We start from the raw sequence: 9,047 nt of genomic DNA, 5'->3' as shown, positions 1-9,047 counted from the left end.
TCGACTGACCCAAAAGTCGATTCAGCCGACTGAAGTGTAGCTAAATTCGAGCAGCATCGCAAGCAAGAGCAAGAGCGAGAGCAGCAGCGCGAGCAAGAGCAATAGCAAGAGCAGACCAGGCAGGGGACCGAGAGCAAGAGCAGAGCAGCAGCGCGAGCGAGAGCTAAAGCAGCAACAACTCCTATTGATGTGGACGTCGCCACCGAGGGAGCGGCGTCGTGGAGGAAGTGGCCTGAAACACCGCCGTGGATGGAGCCGCGCCGTGTCGGCTCGGGACCGAGCGCCGGCAGCACCGTGAGATCAAATCAAGAAGAAAATGCGGCGATTAGTGTACAACCTCTTTGGTGGCGCCGATTAGGCCGCAGCTTCATCCGAGGAAATGGTGATGATGATGCTCTTCTGGTGGTGCAGGTGAAGATGGTGGTGTGGGAATGGAGGTGGCGCGAAAGACGAGGGGAACATCGGGGCAGCTCCTTGGAGGTGGAGGATGGGGTGGCTAAACCAGCGGGATGACGAGATCGACGATGGATCCTCATCCGGTACGGTGGATGAGGGACGTCGAGGTGTTGATTTGGATGATGTCATCAGGGAAGAGGCTCCGGCTGGGTGGCAGACGGAGCAGGATGTGGCGCTTCGTCGCGGGTTTTCGCGGCGTCGGTGTATGAATGGGTGGGAGGATGGGATGGCAGTGGGGAACCATGGCTTAGGGACGCGCTTGTCTGAAATGTGGGGTAAGTTACGAAAGTACCCCCACCGATTTGAGGTGGTTCTTTCGGTTCAGGGGTACCAGGGCATTTCGCATGTCGGGATTTCACAGGAGGTGGGAGTTTTCGCGCGCGTTGTAATTTCGGAATAGCAAGGCACGGGTTGAGATGGAGGGAGTTGTCGGAGCATGACGAGACAAAGATATATCTTAAATATTTCGGGCTAACAAGGCGCGGGTTGAAATTTCCGGACAAGCCTAACGTGTACTGTACCAAATCAATGCACACTAAAAATGTCATTCAAAACTTTGAATTCATGCTATGTTCAATTAAAATATTTTGCTACGTGTATAATGCATGCAACCTACTACTCAAATGAACGTTTGAGTGCATTCCAAACGTATATACTACCACTTTCAATATGAACTAAATTTGAATTTGTTTCTCTATTTGAATAAGATCTACTGTAATGATTGTTGTGAAGTCAAAGCATTTGAATTTGTTTCTCTGTTTAGTAAGATCTACAATCATCATTATTGTCAAGTTAAACCATCGTTTGTGTATTATCTTCGCATCACACAACATGATTAGTCTTGAGTTACATATGAACTATGTGTACTATATGAACTCGAACTCAATTTTTTGAATCCACTTTATGTTGATTTCAAATCACATTGCGTTTCTAGCTGTAGCTAGATCTTCATAATCTAAACCATGTCTCATATGTATAATGTGTTTATCACATTATGTATGGTGCCCCGCCCCCTATGCCTACAAGTATTTAGATGTGAGTTGCAAACACCACACATTACCACAAATTCAAATAAAATGTGAGAATGTTCGATATATAGTATTGTTTAGATTGTTTGATATTTAGTTGTAAGCTGCAAACGCCACACATTATCACAAATTCAAATAAAATGTGAGATTGTTTGATGTATAGTATGGTTTAGATTGTTCGGCATTTAGCTATGAGTTGCAAACGCCATGCATTATCACATTATGGTATAACATGTGCACAACATGTGTATCACCGCTATATTCATGCATGCATATGTTTAAAACACTATGATCTCCTATTCAAATATGTGAATCTGCTTTCATATCAAATTATGATCTTTGTTAGTCTCTTACACCCACACAATCCTCTAACCTTTGTAGCTACCACTAACTTTCTCTCGTGCATGCACACGCCCTCCTTGCCCTCCCCCTCCCTCGGCATTCTATCCACCGGGCACATTCATTATTTTTCTTTAGGTCGTTCTCCCAGAGTCTCCACAACTCATTTTCGACACACACCGATCGATAAACCTCTCCAGCGATGCCTGCCTACAACATACACACAAGCCTTCAATCTCCCCCTTTATGTGTCCTTGCCTCGTGTCTCTCATACGGTCACACACACGTATAAACTCTCGCCCCTCTTTTCATCAATCTCACAACCGCACACTTCTCCCCCTATCTAGCTAGTAGCTAGGCCTCTCGCACCACCTCCTAGGTCCATTTGCCTCTAACAAATGGACGTACACCAACCAATCTCTCGCTATACATATAGCTAGCTAGGTCCTTATAACTCATTTTTACCCACGCGTCGAGCGATCTACCTCATTAGTTGTGTCTTTCCCTTCCTCCAACAAACAACAATTGATCTACCGATCTAGTTAGGTTTGCTTACCAAACACATGGTTCCCCTTCATCATCCATGGATGCGTCCCGACAGATCTATCACGCACAGGCACACACAGACACACATCCCCACTCTTATTGATAACATTGCAGTTCCACCCTCAGTTTGTCTAGTAGGGCTCTCCCCCCATCTTCGAGAAGCAACTCCATCACCCATCCGGCACTCTACCCCTCTCCCTTCCTCTCTCTCTCCTCTCTCTCTCTCTGTCCCATCATATTTCCTGTCCTTCGGTTATGTATGGATGTCGACCGATCTCCCTCAAGACATAGCTGGGTCTCTCCTTCTCAACACATATACGAGTTGTTCTACCTCTATAGTTAGGCCTCTGCCTACCCCTCCCCCACCCCCTCCCCCCCACACACCGATACATCGAGCGGTCTAGTCATGTCTCCCTGCCACACACAAACTTGACATGTGCCCTCTAACGTTCTGGTAGGCCAGTCGCCCTATATCTTTGACTTGCACACACACACAATTTAGATGCCTCTCTTCATCGATCTCGCACCCACCCACTTGATCCTCTCTTCGACTCTATCGATAGCTATGACCCCTACCTCTCTTCTCGTGGATTTCCCGACCCTCTATATATGATATGGATAGGCCTCCATTTCACACACTTTGCATGAAAATTTTTGTTTGAGATGTCATCGACACATATTCCCACAAATAATTCATGAAATCAACCCCCACCCCACCCCCACCCCCACCCCAAAACAAAAAAAACTCACGAACGCGGTTTTTATCTCTCACACACACCCACGTAGGTGGGGGACGTGCATGAAGAGAAGAGGTGCATGCATGAGGCATGTACTCCCGTCTCTTTCCCAACCACACCCACACAGGTACACGGTGGAGCTCATTTCTGTACGAAAAAGGCAGCCCACGTGGTAATTTGGCACATGTACTGGTTGTCCACTTGGTGGATGGAGGATCATCTACCACGGGTGGACAAACAAATTGCGACTTGACGCGTTATGTTAAATTAAAAAAAGAGGCAAACCATGTGGGGCCTACCTTAGAGGCTAGGCTCTATACAGTGGAGTACTTTTGATGTGTCCCGTCAACTCGCAGAACGAGGAGAAGGTTGCTTAGTACGCCGTCTCCCCCACCCACGGGCGCGGTGGCTCGCAGGATGAGGTGAAGCTTGCTCCGCCTTACGCCCGCTCCCTCACCCATGCGCGCGGTGGCTCGCTGGACGAGGAGAAAAATTTACTACTCCCTCTGTTTACTCCTCGTCCCTACTACCTTGGTTATAGAGATTATATCATATTGTTTGGAATATATATGTCCTTTAGTAGATTTCAATATGAACTACTAGTACATACTCCAAACCCTGATGTATACAGACGTATTTTATAGTGTAGATTCACTCATTTTGCTTCGTATGTAGCACTCTCCCTCGCCCCTCGACCCTCGCGCACGTGGTGGACGTGCAGCAATTCATTCGGTCTCATATAGCCAGAACGATATATACTGCACTACCATTATTGCTCGACTTCCCGAAGAGGCGAAGAGCCAATCGCAAGGTTAATATTTTGGAGATGCCAAGCGCAAGGTTATAGGAGAATGAGTAGTAGGTGCCGCGTCATTTATAAATAAAGTTTATTTTCCAATGGCACGTACGCAATATGATAGGTTCATATGGAGAGAAAAGGAAACCGCTCCACTATATACATAGTCAAGACGGGCCAGTCTACACGGTTGCTTGCTGGGGTTGCTCTCTTCACACTCTCTCGCACAAAACGACTGTGGCCACATCTCTAACATCTTAGCGGATCACGTCCGCCGGGGAAGGGGTGGATGCTTAGTGTAGATGCGGTCGCCGTCGCCGACGGCAAAAACCCACTGTCGGCACGTCCCGATCAGGGGTCCCCGCCGTTCTCTCTCACAAGCCGGTGAGGTTGCCTTCGTCCCTTGCTCACTGCCGCGACGTGGGAAGTTGCCGCCTCCCGCCGCCCTCCTCAAGGTTGAGCTACGTCCCTCAGGTACAACTCCCTTTACAGCCGGCTTGCACCACTACTCCAGCTGCCCACATCACTCCCTGTGGATATTTCTCTACTTCTTTGCCCCGCACATACCTCTACTGGCTTCTATGTACTGTATTTGTGATGAGTTTATGTCTCATCAACTAGTCCCAGTAATCTTATTCTAATCACGCTTCTTCAATTTCTTTGCCACAGGGATGCTCATCTCGACTTTGGTGAAACTGCACAAAATGATCCGATGTTCAAAAGGTTGCAAACTTCATTTATTAGGAAGCTTGAACATTGCCAGCAAATTGAAGCCTGGTTAGGGTTCACGGTTCAAGGGCCAGGGACTGCATGGATCATTTTTTTCTTTAGCTGCCTCTGTTCCAAAATAAGTGTCAAATTTAGTAGTAGTACAACTTTGTACTAAAGTTTGCACAAAGTTGAGACACTTATTTTGGAACGGAGGGAGTACATATTTGCTATGATCTGTCAATCATTGAGATGCAATAGCATGCATGTTAGTCTCCTTTGTATTTGATGAAATGTTGCAACGGGCAACCTTGGACGCAAGATACATGTAACAGAAGCTAGAAGCTTCATAACATTATACAAATTTATCTCGCTGATAAATTACAATACGTACTATACTAGTACTTCCTCCGTTCCTAAATATAAGTCTTTGTAGAGATTTCACCATGAACCACATGCGGATGTATATAGATGCATTTTAAGTGTAGATTCATTAATTTTGTTCTGTATGTAGTTCACCTAGTGGAATCTCTACAAAGACTTATCTACTAGTAATAGCTTGCCTCCACTACTAGGAATTCTCTATCCTCTCCTTGAGCCACATCATCAAAATTAATGTAGCCGTTAGATGAACTAAATCAGTCCATAATAGCCGTCTGATCTAGACGTTGAGAGGCTCCGCACTAAGCCACATGCAAGCATGCAGAAATACCGTGGCGTGCATGTGAGTGGATTTTAAATCACATCAACATGTCTGCATGCAAGCATGCACCGGTAGCATGCATGTAAGTGAGCTTTTAAGTCCCATTAACATGTCAAAAAGGAAAATATAATCCCATTATGCAGTAGGAGTTGACTGATCTTTTTTCCTTACGTGGGATGATCTAAATGATAATGGGAGTTTATTTAGTTTGGCTACCACATTTGTCATGCGGTTATAGAGTTTTTTTAGTTCTATGAAATCGATAATTTTGCGCAGAGAGATATACGGCTGTTCCGCGGCAACGCGCGGGGACTCATCTAGTAATATTTAGGAACGGAGGGAGTACTATGTAAAGAGTTAGGTGTCGCACGGTGATAGTGTGAGGTGGGCCATGTAATCACTGAGCCTGCGTGTTTTCACTGCTCTTGCACTCCTCTGCTGTAAGAATGGAGAAAATTGTAATCTAGTAGTACCTCCTTTCGCCGAAAGCGTGGGACATCCAGCAGTCCTACCACCTTAGTAATAAAGACTAATGAGCCGTCAAGTCACTTAGATCTAGCAGTAAGTTGGACGGACGAATCAACCATCACTCTTGCGCCAGTGAGAGGCCGCGTCTGCTCTGCCCGGGCACGAATGCGGCACCGATTCTTTGGAGCAGCGCTGACCGTTTTGGGCGGGAAGCACGCGCGGGCTATGGAGGGGCTTTGGGTGGGCCAGGCTGGTCAGGAGCGGGCGTGCCAGCTGTCTGCATGTCCCTACCGGACACGCCCGGAAACGAGAGGATGCACCGACTCTCGCGGCTAAAATCATTCACTACACACCATCTCTCTATAGGAGTAGGTCGATCTGTCGCTCTCTCTAACACACACATGCTGTTAAACACACACACACACACACACACACACACACACACACACACACACACACACACACACACACACACACACACGCACGCACGCACCCTGGTCCCGTTGCACCTTCTAACATGACTTATTACACCTAGACGGAGGGAGTAGTAAGTATACGAGATATGGTGGCACACTGACTTAAGTCGAATACAAGTGCCCAAAATTGTGTGCATGTTATAATAAGAATTCACTTAAAATAGTACTACTTGAGTGAACAGAGGGATCAATTGGACAGTGTTCCCGAGCAGTAGCGAGATGTGTGAGGTAAGATATACCACTGGCGCTTTTAATTTTTCTTATTAATTTGTTTGTTTCACCCTCTGACTGGTGGGAACCAACGTACTACATGGAGAGAGGTAAGGTGACTAAGGCTGCATTATTTCTGCACCACTATGGATAGTCTTACCACCAAAGCCACATGACATGATTATGATTGAAATCCCAACTCCCACACACACACACAAAAAACACGGCATGCTTGTCACACGAATGCAGGAATGTATAAAAGGTTATTTTCCTATCGTCGAGCATAACTGGAGGGTTGTGTAGCTGGTTAGCCTGTTCGCTCATCAAACTTGAGGTCTCGGGTTCGATAACTACAGTTGAGCATAATTTGTGCCAGGAGGATTCTTTGACTGGTCAAAATGGATGGATACAGAGCTATACGATCTCGTAGTGACCGTATAATCACCTCATCACGTATAAGCTGCAGCCTCGGTGCTTGTTTTCTACGGTTTGCACGCTTCACACTCTCTCTCCAGTATATATATATATATACACGCTGGAGCCTCAACGCTTGTAGTTGCTCTCTTCACACTCTCTCGCCCTCTCCAGATCTAAACAAGACTTTGTTGGCCTCTCTCTCCCCTCACTGCTGCTCAAAGAGCCGGCAGGATCTGTCCGCCGGGAAGGGAAGGAGGCTTAACACTGTCGCTGTCGGTGAGGGAGGGAATCCACTACCGGCGCAGCTATTCACTTTCACCCAGCGGCGGCGCGAGAGGGCCTCCGATCCCTTCTTGTTTGCTGCCGTCCCGTCGCCCACCGTACCATGCCCTAAGAACCTTAAGGTATAATTTACTTACTCCACATGCATTGCTCTAGCTGCATGTATACCATGAATCTAGGACGTGGTTCAAAGAGGAGAGGAGTGGGGGAAAGTAGTGGGAAAAGTTGTATATAGCATGAATCTAGGACATGGTTCAAAGAGGAAATGAAGGGGAAAAGTTGTATAGCATGAATCTAGGACGTGGTTCAAAGAGGAAAGGAATGGGGGAAAGTAGTGGGTAAAGTTGTATCGCATAAATCTAGTACATGGTTCAAATAGGAAAGGAAGGGGCGAAAGTACCAGTACAGACTAGCTATCCAGCACCTACATTGGTCGAAAAGGGAAAACAATAACAAACGCAGTACGCACATCTGTAACAAACTAATCTTTTGTTTTGGGGGACAAGGCTGTAGAGTTTGAGCAGGACTAGATTTGCTGCGCTCACATAGGGAAAGGTGTCTAAAGATAACAAAACTAGGACCAACACAAATATGCTCCTCGGTTGTTTGTTCTTTGTTGCAACAGACTGTGCATGACCACAGTACATCGGTAGATGCACATGGTGCTGGTGTGTCCACTGTCTCATGCAACTCATTAGCTGTTGTTAATCTAAGGCCCTGTTTGGTTAAAAACTCCCTAGTCCCTACCTGCTTGGTTTCAGGGACTAAACATGACTAGAGGTTATTAAATGACATGCTAAAAGACCATGTTACCCCTAGTAATGAACTAATAGAGACAAGGTGCGATGCATGGCAGGGGCAACTGTTGGAAAAAGTCCCAAAAAGACTCCCTCGGGGTCTTCTTTCTTTAGTCCCAAATGCCCACTTTTAGTCCCTAAAAGTCCCTCCTGTTTGGTTTAGATGGGACTGACACGGAGTTTTTTTAGTCTCTACACCAAAATGTCCCTGTAAACAAACACCCTCTAATAATGCCGCTGGAAAATTGATGCAATGCCACAGTTAAAAGCAAATTACATGTTTAATGAATTTTATTGTTAATATAATCTCTATGTTAATATTAATCAATGTCACCGTTTGAGAAATGCTACTGTCTTGCTTTCTTTCCCATTTAGATAAGGTAGATGCTTCTTTTTGTTGGCTTCTGTGTCATCCACCGTTATTGACCACTAATTGTTTCCTTTGCACCTCTGTGTACACGGTTATGTACTTCACCTCATTGCCATTGTGACATTTTGTTGCACTACACAAAACACTTTTGTTTTAGGGACAATTGCATTTTTACCCCTAGTTGGTTCCTACACACGGGTTTTGCCCTTACTTTTCGAGCTTGCTCAGTTTTGCCCTTACTTTTTCCATCGAGGTCCCTCGAATGCCCTTTGACCATTTGACCAAAACTTTTAAAATTCATAACTAATTCATACGAACTCAGAAAAATGCAAATAAGATATCAAAATGTTCAGATAAACATTACCTTTATGAGCATATCATTTGCATTCAGGATAAAAGCATCATTTAAACTAGCTGAGGTAATTAATGTTATTAACATTATTAAAAATAAATAGGTATAAACAATATTTTTTTCATGAATAAAAATTACATGCAAATGTAGGTGATGTTTTCTGAACATCCTGATAACTTATTTGCAGTTTTCTAAGTTTGTATCAACTTGTTATGGATGTTCTAACGACTTTGACCATTATTTGGAAACTTCATAACAAGTTGATGCGAACTCAGGAAAATGCAAATAAGGTATCAGGATGTTCAGAAAACATCACCTACATTTTCATATAATTTTTATTCACAAAAAAATATTATTTATAC

The sequence above is a fragment of the Triticum dicoccoides genome, chromosome 7B, assembly GCF_002162155.2.
Source record: "Triticum dicoccoides isolate Atlit2015 ecotype Zavitan chromosome 7B, WEW_v2.0, whole genome shotgun sequence".
Taxonomy (NCBI): Eukaryota; Viridiplantae; Streptophyta; class Magnoliopsida; order Poales; family Poaceae; genus Triticum; species Triticum dicoccoides.
The sequence above is the reverse complement of the archived record's forward strand: the minus strand, read 5'-3'. Positions refer to the sequence as shown.